Consider the following 20,541-nt stretch of genomic DNA (forward strand, 5'->3'; position numbering starts at 1 on the left):
CATCATTCGGTCCTTTTTTTTAGATAGGTTAACTGTGTTTATTTGAATGGTGGATACAAATTATAGGCATTTGCGACAATACACGCTTGTGAAATGGCGATGTTGGATATTGACAGCAGTAGTGCCGACAGTGGTTGTTCAGGGTATTTTTTCTAAAAAAGAAAAAATAAATAAATAAAATGACCAGTGTCTTGATTGTTTTCAAAGACCACCTCTAATTTACTCCTCTTTTCATTTGTTTTCACGAAGGCGTTTTAGTTACGTTATCTAAAGGCGTTTTAAGATCCCGTCTTTTTTGTTGCCCCAGGCTCAAGTAAGTCCTTCTTGATGTTGATTCAACATCAGGAGACGTTGAATCAATGTAAAAAAGGATTGATTTGCTGTCAGAGAACGAGAGAAGGATTGGCAGGTCTTTTTTCTTGTCCTTTCATTTAGCAACTGATGTGCCCATCCAATTCGTTATATTCTTGTTGAAAGTGCAAGCTGTGAGTGTGAGGTGCTTTTTAACACTCAGCACCTGCTTGTGGTCGAACCAACATCACGTGATTGGAAAGCGAGCGTCTGCTGCCCCATCCAACCACTATAGACCGAACACACTACCAGGCTCGCAACCAGGGGGGGGCATTGGGGGCATTTGCCCCCCCCGAAATTTTTTGAAAAAACTTTAAGCGTTCTATGCAGTATGAAATGTAGACGTACGTCGTACACGTAAAGCCATACTATCGAAACCGAAAGTAGGCTACGCTGGTTGGAAGCCATGCTAACGATTTTGTTCGATAAACTAGGCTGGCATCCTCATTATCTGTTACTCAAATTCCAAGCGCGGAATTGGTGTTAAACGAACTTGCCAAATCAAGTAGAAAGTTAGACATTATGCTCTAAATTAAAATGTCATTTTGCATTTGCAAAGTCAACTTCTTTGGGCCTACAAACATAAACGCTTGTTGAGCCAACAAAATGTTTCAGGATTGTAATTTGTAATTACCGTGTTGAGTTTATTCATATGTATCTGTTTCTGTTTGTTTATGGTGATGTAAATATATGTTATTTATTAATTTATGACTCCAGTCGTGCCAATGCAGTTCGTAGCCTACAGATGTTGTGTTTTATTTGTAATCGACTGAACACATTACTGTAATATCGTAATTTTCTTCCTCGGGTAGTCATAGCTAAATGAGAAAAGGTTACAAAGGCTAGTTTCCTTTAATGCTGTACTAAACAAAAACGTGATTGACATAAGTTATTACCATTGAACCGTAACATGGTAGTGTCACACATAGGCGTAACCGGGGGGGGGGGCGAAAAGGGCCATGGCTATTGAACCCTTTGTTGAAAATATAATATAATTTGTAGAATTTATATCGTTTTTCAAGACATCTGGCTATTAACACCCCCCAGGACTTGTTTTAGGCACACAGAAAGACACTAATAAATTTTGCAAATCGTAAATCGCGCAAAATTTACGCGATTTACGCTTCTTTTAACTGATCTGTTGAAGCAATTTCAGAATCGCTTAGGCTACTCTGTTGGGTTTTGTGTAGCTGAGTTTTTTGTGTTCTCTAATTTTAGCCACAGTTTTTGCCCGTTCGTGTGTAATAGCTACCTTTAATAAATTAATAGCTGTTTATCTGCTAATAAATTTGATACAAATATTACCCTGAAAGTGTTTCCAGAAAGCGCTATAATCCATTATTTGAGTGTAATTTTGCAAAATTTGTCCGGGGGAGCATGCCCCCGGACCCCCCTAGAATACGCGTGCCTTCGGCACGCTCTAACCTCCCACCAGCTTTATTGCTTTCCTTGCCCCACCAGGATACGTCACTGCACATCAGGTGGCAATGTTTTAAATCAAACACTTTGTTGTTCTCTTCAATTCATGAAATATTTGCCCCCCCCCCTCCAATTTTTGTTTGTGGCTACGCCACTGGTGTCACACACTCTTGTCCCTTATCAATCGGCGTGGACATTAACATAAAAATGTCACAATGCATCATTTTAATGTTTGTTCTTTGATAAAAATTAAATGCCCCCCCCGAAAATATTTGCTGGTTGCGGGCCTGCACACTACCCAAACTATTCTTACCTCAAAGTCTAAGACATAGGCTGACTAGATCGGGGGTTTATATTTTTTTGAAAATTCAGGATCTAGCCATAACGGTAGGCTATTGTAACACTTTTCGGCAAAATGAAGGTTGCATAGTCTACCGACGTGGCTATAGAGCAGTGGTTTTCAAAGTGAGGTCAGCGGTTCTTTGAAAGTCCGCGAAGCAATGTTCTGGGACCGTGAAGCACCTTCAAAAACGTTTGGATTTCTTTTTAAACAAATATCCAAGCTAGCAAACTCTATCTTCTCTTTCTCTTGTACCAGACAGTCACCCTTTTACTTTCTCTCTATTCTTGTAAACAAGCCACGCCACGCTTCCATTCTTGGAGATTTGGGACTAATGTTAATAATCTACATTCGGAAGACAGCTTAATTCTAGAACAGTTCTTCTTCTTGTCGGTAACCAGGTTTACGCTCGGTAGTTAAATATTTCGATTAAGTGAACGGATGGCAAGGAAGCCAATCTTCGTGTCCATCTTCAGGCATGCCTTCAGATGTTCTTCCTAATAAGCTATATGGGCAAGTTCGGTGTCGAACCGGCGCCCTTTCGAATTTTGTACCAGGGCTCTCCGATAGCTCAGTTGGTTAGCGCGTGGCTTCGTGAACAATGAAGCTTCAAGCTCAAGCGGCGCTGGTTGGACTCTAGGGGTGTGCGCTTGAGCAACGCATTCTAAGGACTGCTTTCCATTTAGCGGCACCTAACAAATAGAATAATTCCCCGGCAATAGCACTTCAACATCCGGAAACTTTACTCTGTCAATATTGGTAACCGGCCCTGCGTCAAATGCATCTGCAAGTATTCGAAATTACCAGGATTAACCTATCAAGGCTTTGTCAGTCCGAGGATAAAAATTCAAAACCAACCACCTTTCGGTCATGCAGCCGAAAAGAACAGTTTATTGATTAAATGAATAAATAGAGCAAAACGTATTTTCCGTGAGATGTGACATCGTAGTGTTATCCTGATTATCACAAAGATGGCACTAAAACTCTAAAAGTTCCGATTTCATTTCCAACAACTTACGAATGTGAAACAACATTTTCAACACTACTCGCTATCAAAGCAAAAACTCGAAACAGGTTGGATGTGATGCACGATATGAAAGCCGTGTTGTGCAAAACGGAACCTACCTTAATAGAACTGATAACATCCAAGCAGGTGCACTTATCTGTTTACGTGTGACTTTCTAATTGTAAGTAGCGTTTAAATGATTCTTCACTATATTTTGTGCAAATTTGCCTTTTGTGGTGGACCATGAGTCATTGAAAAAATCACTCAAGGGGACCCAAATTTTTTGAAAATGTTTGAGAACCAGTGCTATAGACTAATATGAAAAACGTTAAAATTTTCAACTGAAAGTCTTGTCGATATTTAGTTTAAAATATCGGTAGCAAATCGGTTATAGGCTGCTAATAATTTTTTATGTGTACCGGTATTCGATATGGTTGCGTGTTGTGGGCTAGCTTACATATGCCTAACCATTAAATTGCACTTTTTCACGATAAGGAAAAGCAACTAAACTTATTAACCACAAAAAATATCGATGATTAAATTTTCTGTGTGGAATAGCTTACAGTACATAGGCTATAATACAACATACCTACAAGTGCAACACGTAACCGACGTAAGTTTTTTTTTATAACTTCAAGCTGTCATGGTAGGCCCACAGTAAACACAATGTTATTATGTAAACCAGCGGTCTCCAACTTTTTTTTTTCGTCACGGATCGGTTTTAAAATTAAAAAAGCTTTGGAACGGCAGTTGGAAAAAGATCATGTTTGACATCAACTTAGGCCTATAGGTCTAATTGATGAGATATGTAATGAGATGTGATAACAGAAAATTGTTACTTTTGTCAAAAGTGGAAGATTTGACGTTGCGTTTATTACACATACACATTATGCTATATCCAGAAATCCAGGCCATGTAGTACATAAGTAGCTGAAATACACCCACCAACTATAATTTTGATACCAATTTGTTTTCTAAGCAACATTATTAACCATGCAGTAGTAACAAGCTAAAAGGGAGGCTAAAAGTATAACTGACCCCCACCCCCGTCAATGTTTTGCATGAAACCACAAAGATTTAAACAGGCCTATGGCAATGCTTGTTCAGTAACCTTATTTAAGCTGTTTTGGCCTGTCTAACACTAACCTTTCGATATAGCACTGCATATGTTGGTGGTAAACGCAACGCCCAATCTTCCACTTTTGACAAAAGTAGCAATTTGCTGTTATCATATCTCACAAACCTGACATGATGGGATAAATCTGAGGTCAGATTCGGATTCAGCACCCCAAAGTTACCCTAAATCAGTTCTCAAAGCCCATGCAAGAAAAAATTTTTTTGTTTGTTGACCAGTGTTATTGTTCATCAGTAGCCTATTTGCAAAGATTGATATTGAATTTTACTATTTACCTTATAACAGTGATATTCGTGATCGTCCATAAAACATTCCTTTTAACCAGTGCATTATGACGCCATTGCTACTGCAAGTATTACATTTTTTCATTGATTTTCTAAATGCTCTGAAAGGTTTACTCAAGTAAGTGAACACAAAACAATATGCACAAACCAACGATTGCATTCACTGGAAATTCTCGATTGTCAACATTCACATTTTCTGCACTAGATGGCGCAACATGTGTTTTAAGTAGCCCATCACTCCCCATTAAACTTATTGTATTCAACAAAGTAAAAAACGAAAAGAAAAAGTGGCTTTACTGGGAGTATTCTTGCATTCCATTTATCGCTTAGTATTGAAGAGTAATTACGATATTCCAATTATTCTTGTGACGTCATCATGACGTCACATCCAGAATTTTTTACCAAAATGTTCTCACAAAGCTACAGATTGCAATATTTGAAAAAACAAATCAGAAATCAGTATGGAAGTATTAGAAAAGATGATTATAGTTCATTTCCGTTAGGGGGCGCTAGACTCAAATTTCAAATGCCCCCCATTCCATTTGCTCAAAGCCGATTGATGAGGATTTTGGATATGATGATCTACATAAAATTTCGCTTCTTTTGGTACCAAATTTGTTAAGTTACGAGTTTTTTCCGGGTCAAACCCTAATATGACTACACTAATAGGTCTAATTTTTAACACATTAAGTTGTTAAAGTCTGAAAGACACTTTTACTTTAGGCTTATTAGTATTTTGGTTTTTGAGGGGCTCTAAAAAACTTTACTGATAAACTACTATTCTTTAAATCTAATGCCGAAACCACAAAACCATGCGTTCCCAATGCTACCAGAAATCTAGTTAGATTAATACCAGTGGATGGAGCGGGAGCATCGAGCGAGGAAATTTTGCAAAAAAATTGGAAAATTTAAGTGTTTTTTATTTTTTTTTGGAGAGCATGTGACTAAGTGCCCCCTCTCTGGATCTGCTGCTGCCTTGATAGATATATAGCAGGTTATAGGTAAGATTCATACGTATTAAGTGCATGATTGCATTTTTGCTTTTACTGTAATCACTTTGTTTTATGGCCAAGGACATACTTTCAATTAACTCACAATCTTGACTACCATTTTGATTGAGTGTTTACTCTACCAGGTAGCAACCTTTCAGCCGCCCGGTGAGCGGTGAGTGGAGACCCCTGATGTAAACGATATTTTTTCACATACCAATATAGGCCTATAGGTATTTAAGCCAAATGGCATAAAATTACAGTAATTTTCATAAACCATCCCTATTTTCATAGCCTATTTCACGGCAGGTGAGCAATAACCGAAATCTTTTTTGGTCTTGAAAAAGAAAACTAATCTCTGTTTCGAGTGGGATTCGTTGACATTCTTTCTGTGTCACAAGTTCGATCACTAGGCTATTTGAAGGGTTTTGCATTTCTTTAAATTATGTTATAGACGTTTTGAACATGCATGTAAAACCATTCAAACGTTTGGTATTTCGACTCGTTTTCTGCCACACTGAGAATGCTTCTTGCCTTTTTGCTAACGCTCCTATCTGGAGAAAATTTGACGCAAACTGTAGTGTAATGATAAGTAGGCCTAGCTGATACAAATCCTATCCGTCAGTAGCGATGGTGTCGTGAACCACAATTTTTCTTTCCCATGCCCGCATTATTTTTTTAGTCCCACTGCACCACAATAAAAATAACATCAAGAACATGTCATTCAGTCAAGAGATTTCAAAGTGTCAACGTGTTCACTCAAAATCCTAGATTCTTTAACTTAGTTGCATGTGCCGGCACATAAACTATATTAGTCCGTAATCTTATAACAAAAGCAACTTCGCACCGATAACTGGCAATTTGGACCAACACCATTAACCTCAAGTTATCTCGTTCTTGGCAATTCATATGTTCAAGAGGTTGTTTCGGTTGCGATGAGATTCAAATAGTCAGAAAATAGCAGCCCATTTTTCACGTTGTCCAGCCTTATTTGTAAATAAGCTAGTTAGTTAGTAACTAGCCTATTTGTCAGTGAACAGCTATCAAGAAATAATTACAGCATAGACTACTGTAACACCAGCAGGGCCAACCAAACATCTTTGGGGATAATTGAGTGGAACATAAATGAAAATCAGTGTTGTGTTTCTAAAACAATTTTGCTTGCACTTACAGTTTAATTCGGTTAGGCCTACCTAGCCTACTGTCGTATCGTGATCGTCCATCACGTGAATTTTAAATGCAAAGTCTTGATGACCTCGTTAGGGCTTCAGTGTATTGAGATTTCCAGGTGCATTAACTGAAGTAGTCTTTATTATAATTGACTGAATATGACCTCATGAATGCATGAAGAGTTGAAAACCACACTAGGTGCTTTAATTGAAAATTGTGATCTATGGGAAGACTGGTATCCCCCTGTCACTTTTCTGCACCCAATTTTCAATTATATTTTTTGTGGTATCGCACTGGTATAAAATGTTTTGTTGTTATTGACTTGTTGTTGAAACTAGAAAAGCAACAAAAATTACAGAAAATTCCGAGCATACTCTTCACGTTGTTTCATCGAGAATGGTTTGTTAGAGTCCGCAGCATTGGCCTAATTTTATAGGCAGAGGCTTTTTATGAAGAAGGCTATTTTCATTGTGGTAGCCTAAATATAGCCTTTGCCTATAAAATTAGGCCAGTTTGTCGTTTTTTGACCTAATTTTACTTTGCATGGCAACCGTGTCTGAGTCCACGATCCACTCTCACATCAAGATTGTTTTATTAAGTTTATTTTGACGATCCGTTGCAAGTATCAGGCAAAACAAACATCAAGCGACACAGCAGCAGGTTTATGTCGTAAAAATAACAATGCAGCCTAATTTTTACATGCACCGCAAAATGGTTGCTATTGAACCATATTGCTCATATGCTCAAATATAACGCTCAGATATCTTTAAAACAAAAGAAACGAAAAAGACAGAAAATACAATAGAATTGATTGATAAAGTCACAACTGGCATTGTACAAGCTATTCTGGGACACAGACCTAGTTATGCAACATTCAAAAATGTTTGAAGTTTATTCCAAATAGCAAACGATAAAGTTACATTTTAACAAGTGAATGATAAATACAAACACTAGCAAGCATAATAATGATTTGTCATCAAGCCTGTACAGTCGGATTGGACGGGTTTTGCATTCTTGAGGTGATCGGAGTCGGTCATTGAACAAAGTGTAATTTTTTATCCAACTTCAAAGTCATTTGCAAAACTGTAGAATCGCAGTGAAAGGGTTGGTCGGTTTGAATCTTAATCCCCAGATTGAGAAAGTTTCTGAGAGGTTATTCCTGGCAGTTAAGCATAGGCCTACTTGTAGAGGCTTTGAAGCCCTGACGCAGGACCGGTTACCGAGATTGGCATAGTGAAGTTTCCATTTATTGTCTATGAATTATTCCATCCAATAGATGCTGTTGAATACAAAGCAGTCCTTAAAACGCGTTGTTCAAGTGCACACCTCGAAAGGCGAACCACCGCTGGTCAGTAGCGTAGCCAGGAATTTTGAAGGGGGGGAGGGGGTTTTGAAGGCCAGCGGGTGAAGCCTGACGGCGTGTTTGCCAAAGGCGACACCAAGCGGCGGGGGGTCTGGGGGACCTCCCCCACAAAATTTTGAAAAATTACTTTGAATTCGGTGCATTCTGAGAGCATTTTCAACAAAAATGTGGGTATGAATATTCCTGTAAAATGGTACTGTCCGGTGGCATAGCAATAGGATAAGATCATGTTTTCTTCGGCATTTTTCGGTAATAAAGTTAAGTCTCAATGTTTTCTTGTTACTAATTCCTGATTGAGATATTTGAATGTTTGGTATTGGCAAAACTCGCTCTTTTAATGCAGTTTCGTTTAAAATTAGGCAAACTTTGTTCTATAGACATAAAGACTAAAAGCATCATTCTCAATATCGTGACGTCACACGCGTGCCAAAGGGGGGTTGTAACCCCCAAAACTCCCCCTTGGCTACGCCACTGTCGCTAGCAGAACTTGAGGTTTTTTCGTGCACAAAGCAGAACGCTTCACCAACTAAGGCACCGGAGCGGACGGGAAGGTCGCATACGCAAAGGATAAGTTGTCGAAGCCCCATATTTTAGTGTAATGCCACAGTCCTATTTGCCACGTTGTGTATTTGTGCATACCATATCTCCACCCAAAGCAATGTTAACTTTTTATAATAACTATACAGTAGTCTACATAACGTAAAAAACGTAGCTTTGCAAGCATTTAACAATGAGGGCTTATTGCCTTGGGAGTAAAAGTACATTGCCTAGTTGTTTATTAACCAACATTGATTTTTGGTTGCTTGTTGATGCCGACTTTTGCTGATGCATTGCAGCAGCAACAAGAGCTGCCCCTTTTCCACCTCCGTCATACGATGGCACAAAATTAATTGTCAAGCGAGCATCGAGACACAATTGACGGGTTTTTTCTTCCAAAAGCTGACTAAATGCTGGATGTTTCTTATACACTGTGCCATCCACCGCCACTGATATAGTCATTGTTTCTTGTTCGGGATGATTTGCTTTTATTTTCAGTGCAACTGCAGCCACTCCAGCAGCACAAAGATGAGCAGCCCGAGTTGATACTAGAGTACAAATTTGCTTTACAACTTCACAGTCGGTATCATCTGCTAAAATGTTTAACGACTTGAGTATGTTACGTACTGTGATGTAAGGACCGTAGTGGTGATTGATTGCCGACGTGTTCTCAATCTCGTAAACAAACGATGTTTTAAAAGCTCCTGTGGAAAACACATTTTCTGTCATAGCTCCTTCAAATAGGATTCCATCAGTAACAAGTTTACAGAGAACGAGCCTAACTATCTCGCCGAGATATCCTCCACTGATCATTTTTTCATAAGTTCGCCCATTAGGATTGCTTGAGACTAAGTCCACCTCTCGATCATACTCTGTACGAAACTCTTCTAATACTCCATTGTCTCCAAATGAGCCCCACTCCATGTTAATACACATTTGCGGTTCAATTCTATTCAATTCTTCGTTATCTCCAGCTTTCAATACATTGTCTAACTTTTCCATGTAACAGGCATTGCAACCGCTCCCGACGATCAAACCAATCTTACAAGTGGGATCACCATAAACACATGACATCAACGTACCCACTGTGTCATTAACCACAGCTACAATCTTGCAGTTAATATCGTCACGCTTCTCGATTGCTTTTGTGAGCATTTCTACTACGTCGTTTCCGATCACACCGTCTACGTTGAATCCTTTTGCCCAATCAATAAGCACCGCGTGGCTGAGACGCTCTTGGTGCAAAGGAAATGAAAAAGTGAATCCCAACGGCACAGGTTCAGATCCAGCTTTCACGCCATTGATTTTACAAAACTGTCCTGCGCACCTCGCAATGTGATCAAAAAAGCTTTCGCCATTCACCATCACGTCTTCTGGGAGAGCATACACTTCTGTGACCAGACGGAAGTTTGATGACGGAGAATTTGTGCCGTGAAATTTGAGAAGCAAAACACGAAAGTTGGTACCACCCAAATCGATGGCGAGATAACAACCTTTCCTGTCAAGCTTCGTCGCTGAACTAACATGGGAAACCAGCATTTTCAACGACGACCGACTTCTTTCAAGGGGTGTCGTGGAATTGTCATTGAGTCCCTTCTTCATCTCCCCAACCATCACTCTCATGATGGTTCTGAGCTGTTCATCTGATACACGCAGCTCTCTTTGCAAAGTTCCCATCCTTTGTTCAAGCAAATCATTGCCTTGATATATCGATGGCATCATGCACGTGATTGCTAGATGCGAAAATAAGCAATATTTTTTTCTGATTCTGGTCTTCTCTTAGCCGTTGCCTAGTCTACAAAACCTACAAAATAAAACAACGGTATTAAAAGTTTTGAAAGTTAAAATTATGTTGCGTTGGTTAAACGTAAAACCGTGAATGTTGATTTTGCTTGACCTAATTGGGACTGGCTGCTGGTAAACAATTTTGCAAAAGTTCGTTTATCATGGCCTGTTTCAGGTACGTAGTTAATCAATCGTCCACGTGCTCTGCAATAACAATTTAGGTGGACATGCTGTGCATTTGGTTGGTGCATGCACAACCAGTGAAAACTATCATCAATTCAATGCTTCCTTTAGCGACGAGTGACGACACTTTACTGCGCAAAATGTTTTCACAGCATTTTTACCTACACAATTCTGTATTGTTGCAATTAAGCCTTTCGCCACTGAAAAGGTGGCATGGTGAGTATTGAGTAATATATTAAAAAGAATCAACGACTCAAACTTAAATGCGTTAATTTCTATCATGCAGTTTAGTTTACTTCATTTTGTTTGGATACATATACTGCAGAGTTTGAGTATTCATCAAAGATTTTAGGAAGAAATAGCACAAATGCAAAAAAAGAAAAAAATTGCAAAATGACATTTCTTGGCTGAATTTGTAGTAAAGACAGTTCCGTGGTGACATGGACATCGACGTCATCCAGAATCTAAATGCTGATAAGATGATCTTGCACAGTAAGCCTACCTCCTCGTTATCCTTCTGAAGTTGAAATGTGCATCAGGCAACTGTCAACGACTGCCGCAGAACCAACAACTAGTGTGAAGGATGGAACTTCCGTTTCTTTCATCTCGTTGGCCACCGCCATCCTTTTATCTAGAAGTGTATTAAAGCACTTAAGCAGGAAAACGCTACAGTCTCTGCCATGTTGGCACAAGATGATCCAGGCCAACCTCCTAAGAAGAAGCGGAAGAGGGTCTAGCCTACGTTGAATCACAGCAACGCCTGAAGAACCTCTGTGAGATGTACATTGCGGGGTGCAAGACAATGAATGGCACAGTATATGTCTGCTGCCGGCCACAGTAGCCCATATCAAACACGGCTTTCAATGAGGAAGCTGCATTACAAACTTAATAATAAAACTTTTAAGAATTTACTGATTCTTCTACAGCAGAGATGTCCGACCCGTAGCCCGCGAGGTGTTTTTTTTAAATGGCTTATATTATCATCTCAATCGCTTACGTAAATCATGGCAAATTTACATTCTGAGAAATTGAATCCTAAGATGTCTTTTTTGAAAATGTCTGGGACAAGACGGTTAGTTAGAGGGCGAGTTATCAAAAAACTTTTTGAAAATTGGAAAGAACTGTGCAAATAATTTGAAATGGCCATGGGTAAAGACTGACAGGATGTACGTTATAAGGCTAGAATGATCTATCGTACCGTAGCCTATGTTTAATGATGATATCAATTACCTGTAGCCTACTTTGTTTTGTTTTTTTATCCCCTATTATCAGTGAGTTTAAGAGAGTAAATGCATTTTTTCAAGCAACAAATGCAGATCCAGAAAAGATGGTGAAAGAATTGAATCTGCATCATCGATCTCTAAACTCTCGTGTTATCAGGAATAAGTGAAAGGTGCAACACAAGATTAGTTGATTATGGTGCAAAGTTTATTGCTACCTTGCAGCAGTTTACACAAAAACGTGAACAAGATCCAATCTTCATGTCCGTTGTTGAAAATATGAAGGTGCGGTGCTTAACATTTTTGTGTGCTTTGGTGGAGCAAGCAGAGAAGAGACTTCCAGCTAGTCACAAAGTGTTTGAAGGCTTGGATGCCTTGCACCCATTTAAGATCCTATTACAGGTTAAACGGCGGCGTTTTTAAAACTTCCTCATTTGCTAGCAGAGGAATAGCATGCAGACAAACAATAAAGAAGAATAGTTTTACATCCATGGTGTGAAGAAGACATCTTTAAAAGTAGGATTCTTAAGGAATGAACTGTACAAGATTTTGGTATAAAATATACCATTTCAAAAACAGTTTATGTCGTCCTGCTTATCGTGAATTTGCAGAATATGCTCTGGTATGTCTTTGTATTTCCATTTCCAATGCAGTAGTTGAGAGGGTATTCAGCCAAGTGACTTGCATCAAAACAAAACAGGAAAATAAATTGTCATTGCAAATGATAACAGATATTGTGTAAAATCGTGCAACACTAAGTGTTGTACAATCTTAATGGTTGCATCATAATAGACGAAGTCTTGTTTTTGTTTGTTTTTTCATATCTTTATCCTGCATTGCGGGAATGCGGACTTGAGCGCTATGCATCGGTGTACGCCTTCCGACGTACATCTGACCCACGCTGCAGCCGACGGCAATGTCTGTTTCCGGTTGTCTACTCTACTTATGACTTAAATGTGGTACTAACCATTACTCGAAATCGATCACTGGGTAGAGGCAATTCTCGTTAAGTTTCTTGCCCAGTGAAACAACAGCAAGTGCGGGTGGTTGGAGTCAAACATGCAGGCTCTCGACTGCGAGCCCAACGCGCTAACCACTCGGCCACTGCTACCGATTAGTAGGTAAGTCCACGATAGTAAGTCGAGGAAGCAGTCCCCAAACAAACACTAGCGCAGCTTCACTTGTTTGTTTTTGTCATTACTCCAACATGGTTCCCTGCTTTTCACCTACTGAGCCCAACGTGTCGCAGTTAAACAAATAGCTGGAGCCAACAATGTTTGATGCGTCTCACTTTTATGTATTTTATTTTCTACACCATCAAAATGACATTGTTATTCAATCTTTCAACTTGTTAGAGCCAATAATTTCTATAGACCTGCAAGAGTAGCCAAATCAATCTTCAAATGACAGTTTACGTACCGGTACTGAAAACAATATTGTTTTATGTACATTTTTCATAACTTTGTACTTGGGAAAGCTTTCAAACCCAACCTCGTACAAAACACAGTTGTTCCGTAACTACTCTATCACCTTTGTTGCTTTGAACCACAAAGTTTTTTATTCAACCTCTTTCAAGACTTGTCCTTTAGCAATAAGGCTGGAAAGTCTATCGATTTTGTACTAGCCTGGTGGATCCGACATCTGCCGATTGTTGCCAAGAATTACAGAATTGGTAAGCATAAACTTGATTAGCCTTGTTTTTAGATAAAAATCAAGGATTTATTTTCAACCAAATTAGCAAATATTTAAAAACAAAATTGCCCAGTTTTATTTAGTTTGCAGCCTCTTTAACAATCGATTGTCAATGAGCTCGCGACAGCAAAACCTATAACAGCACAAAAACTGTTGTTGCAAACGCGCAGATTGAATAAGGCTGTTCCATGGTGACGGGTCAAAAAAATTTGTTTGATATGTTTTGCTTCCTTTCTACACAGAATTTGTTTCTCGGCCTATCCATTTTGTTTGAAGAGTTCAATCTTTTCTAGAAGAATTTTCGATTCCATCAAAAAACGTTCGTTTCAAACAACACTACACTATAATCAGGGTTGTAGAAGTAAACGACTAGTTGTCACTATTCGATAGCGTTATTCGCTGCTTTCTGAATATCGAATGCTATTGCTTATCCATTCCTTTTAAAAATAAATATCAAATGCGCGTTATTCACTGCTTTTTCATGCAAGCAACAAAATCATTATTCGTTTTTCACTAATCGACATTTAGGAGAACTGCTGAATCATTTTTTGTTGTTCATCACTTACTTCGTCGTCAAAACGAATTTACGAGATTTAGTTTTCGGATTACTATCCGACCTGGTCTACTTCCGGTTTTCGAACTTCAAAGGATTATTTGCGGCAACACAGTTCAGAAAAACCATGCCAGTGAGAGTTGTTAACAGTGTTGCCAACCTTGCGGTTTTCCCGCAAGTTTGAACTTGTTTTTTTCGAGTTTGCAAATTTTGTTTTGAATTTGCGGGTTGCTTGTTTTTGGGCTTGCTTTTTGGCCAGTCAATTTTTAGTAATTGCCTTTACCTGTATATTCATTGCTTTTTTAAGTATCGATAGCGGAAAGTCATTGCTTTTTGGGCAACTATCGAATAGTGAAGTAGTCATTGCTTTTTGACTAATGACTTCCAACCCTGACCATAATTGAACTCAACTGACGAAGCAAATAACTTGATCAAATATCACTGGAACTGACACTAGCTTATCACCACTGCCACGTTACAAACTAAAACTTTTTTAGATCTCAAATGATTCTCATACTAATTTAGCACATCATATCACTTCATATTCCAATAAACACTCTGCTTCAGATGAATATGAAGCAAACATAATCCTACTGACTGACAAAAGTACGATGCAAATAATCTTTTTAGGTCACCACTCATCATACAAATTGTGAACTGCTCATTGCAGCAGAAATAACTCGGCAACAGGTTGCAGCAGCTCGTGTGAGCTCACGTCCTCGGTATGCTCGCACAGGGTTTGCGAGCACGGCGGTTTCCTCCGCGTGTATCTTCTTGATTGAGCGAAGTGTTTACGTAAGGTCATACTCGCGCATTGGTTGGCGAAAAAGTAGGCGGAGTCATCAGGCTCAGCTTTGCGGAACCACCCACCTCAACTCAATCGCTTTCATTTTTTTCGATCTCTAGCGAACACCAGATGACAATGTATTATCTATTTGCATTAGATCAATAGGGACATATTTACTACCAAACATGCAAAAAAAACAAAGCAAAAACAAACAATATCGTATAAGTAATAATCACAACAACCCAGTTAACAGATATTGCTGTTACTGAGAATTATCAAGGAGCAAACTGCGAATGGCACCATTGAAATACGTCGAATTTGACAAGAGCGTCAGAATTGCAAATATATTGGCAGCATTTTTGCACAACCTGGAACCTGGAAGTTAAGAATTTTTAGAAGGAAAAGTATAAGTAAGCCGTTATGATATAGCGTCAATGCGCCAAATTAGGAAAGATGAATGCTGAACGCAGTTTTAGTGCCATGAGGCGAGTAAAAACGTGGCTTCGTACCACAATGATAGACAACAGTTAAAACAACCGAACGTTTGCGACTATTCACAAACATGTGATGGACACCATTGACTTAGAAGCTGTTGCAAATGAGTTCATTCGAGCAACCGACGCGTCTAAAATGTACTTCGGATTGGTTTGATATTTGTCAATATAGGCTACAGTACAAATTATCCCAAGGACGCATTGTATACTTTGCAGCAGATTGTGACTCTATGAACATGAAATTTATCTTTCGCTTCTTCTTGTTCAAGCTATTTCAATATATTTCATTCATTTATCTTCACATGTCTCACATTTCGATTTATATGGCTAATAGGGGGATAACGATAAACGAACTGCACAGCATTATCGCTGTATCTTATCTCAAAACTTAAAAAAAATTGTTGTTTCAGCAACAAAAGTGCCCTTTTTTCATAATCCTGCTCCTCAGTCAAAAATCGTTCCGGCGCCCCTGCTTACGAATGGAATAATTCCACGTCAAGACAACACTTCAATAATCGGAAACTTCACTATGTCAATCTCGATAACCGGCCCTGCGTCAAAAGCCTCTGCAAGTATGCGAAACTACCAGGAATAACCTATAAAGGCTTTGTCTGGTCCGAGAATAAAGGTTCAAAATTGGTTATTTCATTGTACCGGTATTATGTTAAGTTTAATTTTTGTGTTTTTCTGATATGTTCGGGTGGCAGCTGACTTTGTTGACCTTTTGGTCTTTCGCTGCCATCCTTGCTCTGCGAATTACTTTTGTTTATTGTGTTGTGTATATTTTTGCTTATTCGTCAGCAGAAAAATTGAATAAACTGAAACTGAAACACTAACATCACAATGAAATGAAAAACTTGAGAGAAAAGGTTTGTATCTGTATCATATTTTTTTTTATCTGAAGAATCACATTCAAAGTGAAGTAAAGATTTGTAATAATCTTTCCACATCTTTACTGTTTTATCGGGTCCAACAACATCACCAACTTGAGCAGGCAAGGAAGTGTGTTTCTTTTTAACTGCTTTAACTTTTGTCCAGAAGCTCTTCTTGCTGCAGTCATTTTGAAAGGTAATAGCTATGGAATGTGCCTTATGTCTTTCCCAGCTACTCTTGCAGGAGTGAAATGCAGATTTGAATAGAGCACGGGATTTTTCATCTTTGCACGTAGGCTACTTCACCTTCACATGATTTATCCAGCGGGGAAAGACAGCCCTGGCTTCTGAATGCAGATGCTTGACATGGTTATTTTACCCTGGAACTTGAGAGTGTGAAGTGCATGACGCTAACTCAGACACACATGAGTTATTTTACAGTAAACTTAAATGTCTCGTGCAGATGAGACTAAGATTATTGTATAAGAAATCAATAGTGGAAAATGGGACTACTTGTCTTTATATAAAGAGTTTTTGCACTTTATTGTATCAGCTGCCAAGAATACGAATTCGATATCTTTTGTTAACTTGTTGTATAAAAACTGTTGTTCACCAATAACTTTGCTCCGGTGGGTTGACGCACTGTAATCAAGCCATGACGATGATTCATGTGACCTCACTGAAGAATGTGAACGTTTGAGATAGCATAAGTAGGCTATAGCCTACTGTATTATAGTCAAAAATATAATTATGATGAGAAGCAAAATCGCAAATAAGATTGTTAAAACTGTTAGTAGGTGATGCATTAACGTCTCCAACAATACAAATATTAGTGGTGTACAAGAACTCACAAAAAATATATAGTTTTTCCAAATATTGCAAAAATGCATCTTTTTTTAGAACTGCAACAGTGAGGTAGATAAACATTTATCACATGTAAAAACGTACAATTATTTAACTTAACTGTAAGGCCAATGACACACTTGTCCAAGCTCTCTATAACAGAAACCTAGCACATCTTATTAGTGTAAAATGCAATGCTGTTATAGTTTCAATGTAATTAAAACTATTTGTTCGTAAGCCTATGTCGTTGCATTTCGATAAATTTGCAAGCATTTATAGATTTTTGAGATAAGTCGGATTTGTAAAGCTTAACATTAAATTAAGTAGGCCTACCTAGTATTAGAGTAGTTGCGTGACCATGGTGTATGAACTAGCCGAGAATTCGAAATATTTTCTAATGGACACCTCTCTGCTGATCGGACGGGCGACCACTGGTGTGTATTGGTGAAGTGGCAAAGACTTTTTTACAAGAATACCTACGAGCATTTTGATTTAATGGATTGATTGTATAGGAATCTTTATCCTGGGACTGTGCAAGCTTTTCTCAGAGCTTATTCTTGACAGTTTCGCATACTTGTAGTTGTAGAGGCTTTGAACCACTGACGCAAGCCTGGTCACCAAAATTGACAAAAATAAAACCCATAAACATTGGCTTGTAAAAACACGAGAAATACACGTGTATTACACGAGTTTCCTCAGAATTTCACGTGTTTTTCACGTGTTTTTCACGACCAATGTTTATGGGGAAGGTTGTTCTTGTTGTTGAAGTGTTATCTGTAAATCATTCCATTCACTAGGTCCCGCTGAATGGAGAGCAGTTCTTGAAATGGTTTGCTCAAACGCACACCTCGAAAGTCACACCATTTCCTATCGAACTTCGTTGAACATTGTTACCTGTTATATGGTGAGTCAAAACTTTAACAAAACAGCCTAATAAATAAACTTTCGTTTATTTCACTTTTTTATATTTACTCGGCGTATAACGAACAGCAGGGCATAAAACGATACGTCGGCTACGATTACAGATTACAGTCACGATTGCGTTTTGTAACTTAGGTCTGAAAAACATAGATCATCCAATCAATTGATAGTAACAGTTTTACATTATATCTGCATCGCAAGATAATACTCATGTCACTGTGAGAAGTTCTTCAAAACAACGTAAGAACAAATAGTCGAAATTCCAATAAAGTTGTAACTTTTTTTAGATTGTAAACTCAGACCAGATTCAATTCGGTACCTTCTTGTTAATGTTGTTTTTAACTCCAATTAAATGCCCTTACTTCTTTGTGCGATGAGAATGACGTCTTCATCTATACGCTGAACAAGCTGTTGTCTTCACGAAGGAATACATCTCAAGATATGTAAAATTTCGTTTGGACACGCCATAAAAAGAACTGGGGCTTTACTTTCTCGGACGTCATGTCAGCCGCGTCTCCTCTTTTTGAATCACAAAAGTAATTTGCAGAGAAGTGGTACTATTTTCGTTTGATGGCGCAAGAGTGCTATTAGACGGATAAAATGTTATTGTTCGATGTGAAGCAGACAAATTTATCCCAAGAACCCTGGGCAGAAGGTGATGGTTTTTGCATAAATTACAGCAGAGACTTTTGAAATTTACTTTTTTGACCAACGTAACGATTATACAAGGTAAACTCAATTGTAGATTTGTATTTACTACAAGAGGAAAAGCGAATGAATGCAGTCGTTTGTGTGTTTCTGCACGTACTTTTTAGTGAGCTAGTTATATAAAAGAGTTGTTACAAAAATTTGTAAACTTCTGATGTTCATCAATAAGTTCATGCTGGCCTGATGCAAAAACGGACTTGTTAGACTCAGAAGCTTACGGTACAAACCTGCCGCATCACACTCTATGGAGGCTACAGACAAACTTAAAAACCTTTTTTAATGTATAGTGTTCAACTGTTTTATTTGCATCAACAGCGCACGGGTACAAAGGATTGACACGGCGAGAGAGCACAAACAAACATAGCCAGGTCGAAGGTGATGAACTGTTTTATTTTGGTCAACAACGCACGAGTACAAAATAATTGACACGGCGAGAAGAACACAATAAACATAGCCAGGTCAGAGACTTTTAAGACCCGGCCTGCCACGCCCCGCGGAAGCGGGGAGCGGCGTGATTATGGGGTGGCGATGCACCCGGAAGGAAAGTCCACCAGCTTAGGTCGCGGGGGCCAGGCCTTAGCTGCTACTGCTAACGGGGAGGACAATACATTGGTAGTTATGTCATAGCTTGATTTTCACGACGGCTTGTGGATTGAATCTAATTTTAGTTTTCAGCTTATCAAATTATTAGTTTTCCCAACAATATCAATCCGTTCAACAGAATGTTAACAACAAAAATTCTAACCATTTCCCGAGAAGACGTGCGATTTTCGCTAGTCTGATGGGATCCACTGGCAGCCTCCTCTTCCAGCCAGCAAACGTATTCTTACATTGTCGTCGCCAGTCTTTGAAACGATGTTTAAAATGCTACCAAAACGTTTTTTTTTTAGCTACCAAAATTGGTCCTTTTCGTGTTGAATTAAAATCTAAATGTAAAAAGGATGTATTTTGCCAGATGAGGAACTGCAGAGATTATTATTATTGTTAAAGCCAGATGTGGATAGTAGTCATACTGTTGCCTTTATTAAATCACCACTTCAATGTAGAGGTGATGCTGCCAGGATAAAATTGATTTTTATGAATAATGTTAAAAGATCTTGTAAAAATACTGCTGAGCAAAATGCTTGCATTTAAAACAAAAAAATAATTCCAAATCACAATAATTTCTTATTATACATGAATCTATTGGAAACCAACAACTCCCCTTGCAATGTTAGGCTACATACCATCTTCAAACTAGGCTAAAGGCTAAACCCAAGCCCAGACAAGTAACAAAATTAAGTTTTTTCTAACTTGGTTTCATGCATGAGTTGCTACGTGTCTTCTGCGCTTTTGTCGATTATGAAATCCCAGCTGAGGAAACGTCGATTTTCATTAGATGAGAAGACATTCGGCTACCGTTGGCAACTTGATATAGAACAATTGACGTCAAAAGCAGTAGATCTGTTCAAATTTTTAATTATATACGTGTTGGAATCATGTTATCATCAAAATATAGCTCTAAACGGAATTTACATTTTGTAGAAGAGTAGACCACATAGTGACGAAACTACGGATTTGGTTCAGGAAAACAAGTGTTAGGCCTACTATCAAGGGGAGCTATCGGTTTAAACTGTTTTTAAAGCAAGCACATTCCCAAAATAGGACAAATGTTTTCTTCCCAAGGGGCTGCCCTTCTTTTGTTAGATACGCCCTTGACAACAGACTAATCGTAGGCCTTGTAAACTGACTATCCGAAATGACTTTTTTATTATGATTTAGCTTTCGTTCAAAGAAGTATCAAAATATTAAACCAGGTTAAAACTCTAACGAGTTGCACATGCAGATGTCAGCTGCATACAAGTCATAGTTAGACTAGAGCAGTTGCTTATCGGTAGGCCTATTCATTT

At 38.5% G+C, this 20,541-nt stretch overlaps 1 pseudogene; it reads right to left on the reverse strand.

Annotated features, from left to right (window-relative positions):
- Positions 1 to 7,279: 7,279 nt before the first annotated feature.
- On the reverse strand, positions 7,280 to 10,390 carry LOC145784332 (hexokinase-4 pseudogene; annotated as a pseudogene).
- Between the last annotated feature and the right edge of the window lie 10,151 nt (positions 10,391 to 20,541).

Source organism: Aplidium turbinatum, chromosome 15, assembly GCF_918807975.1.
Source record: "Aplidium turbinatum chromosome 15, kaAplTurb1.1, whole genome shotgun sequence".
In the NCBI taxonomy this organism is placed as follows: Eukaryota; Metazoa; Chordata; class Ascidiacea; order Aplousobranchia; family Polyclinidae; genus Aplidium; species Aplidium turbinatum.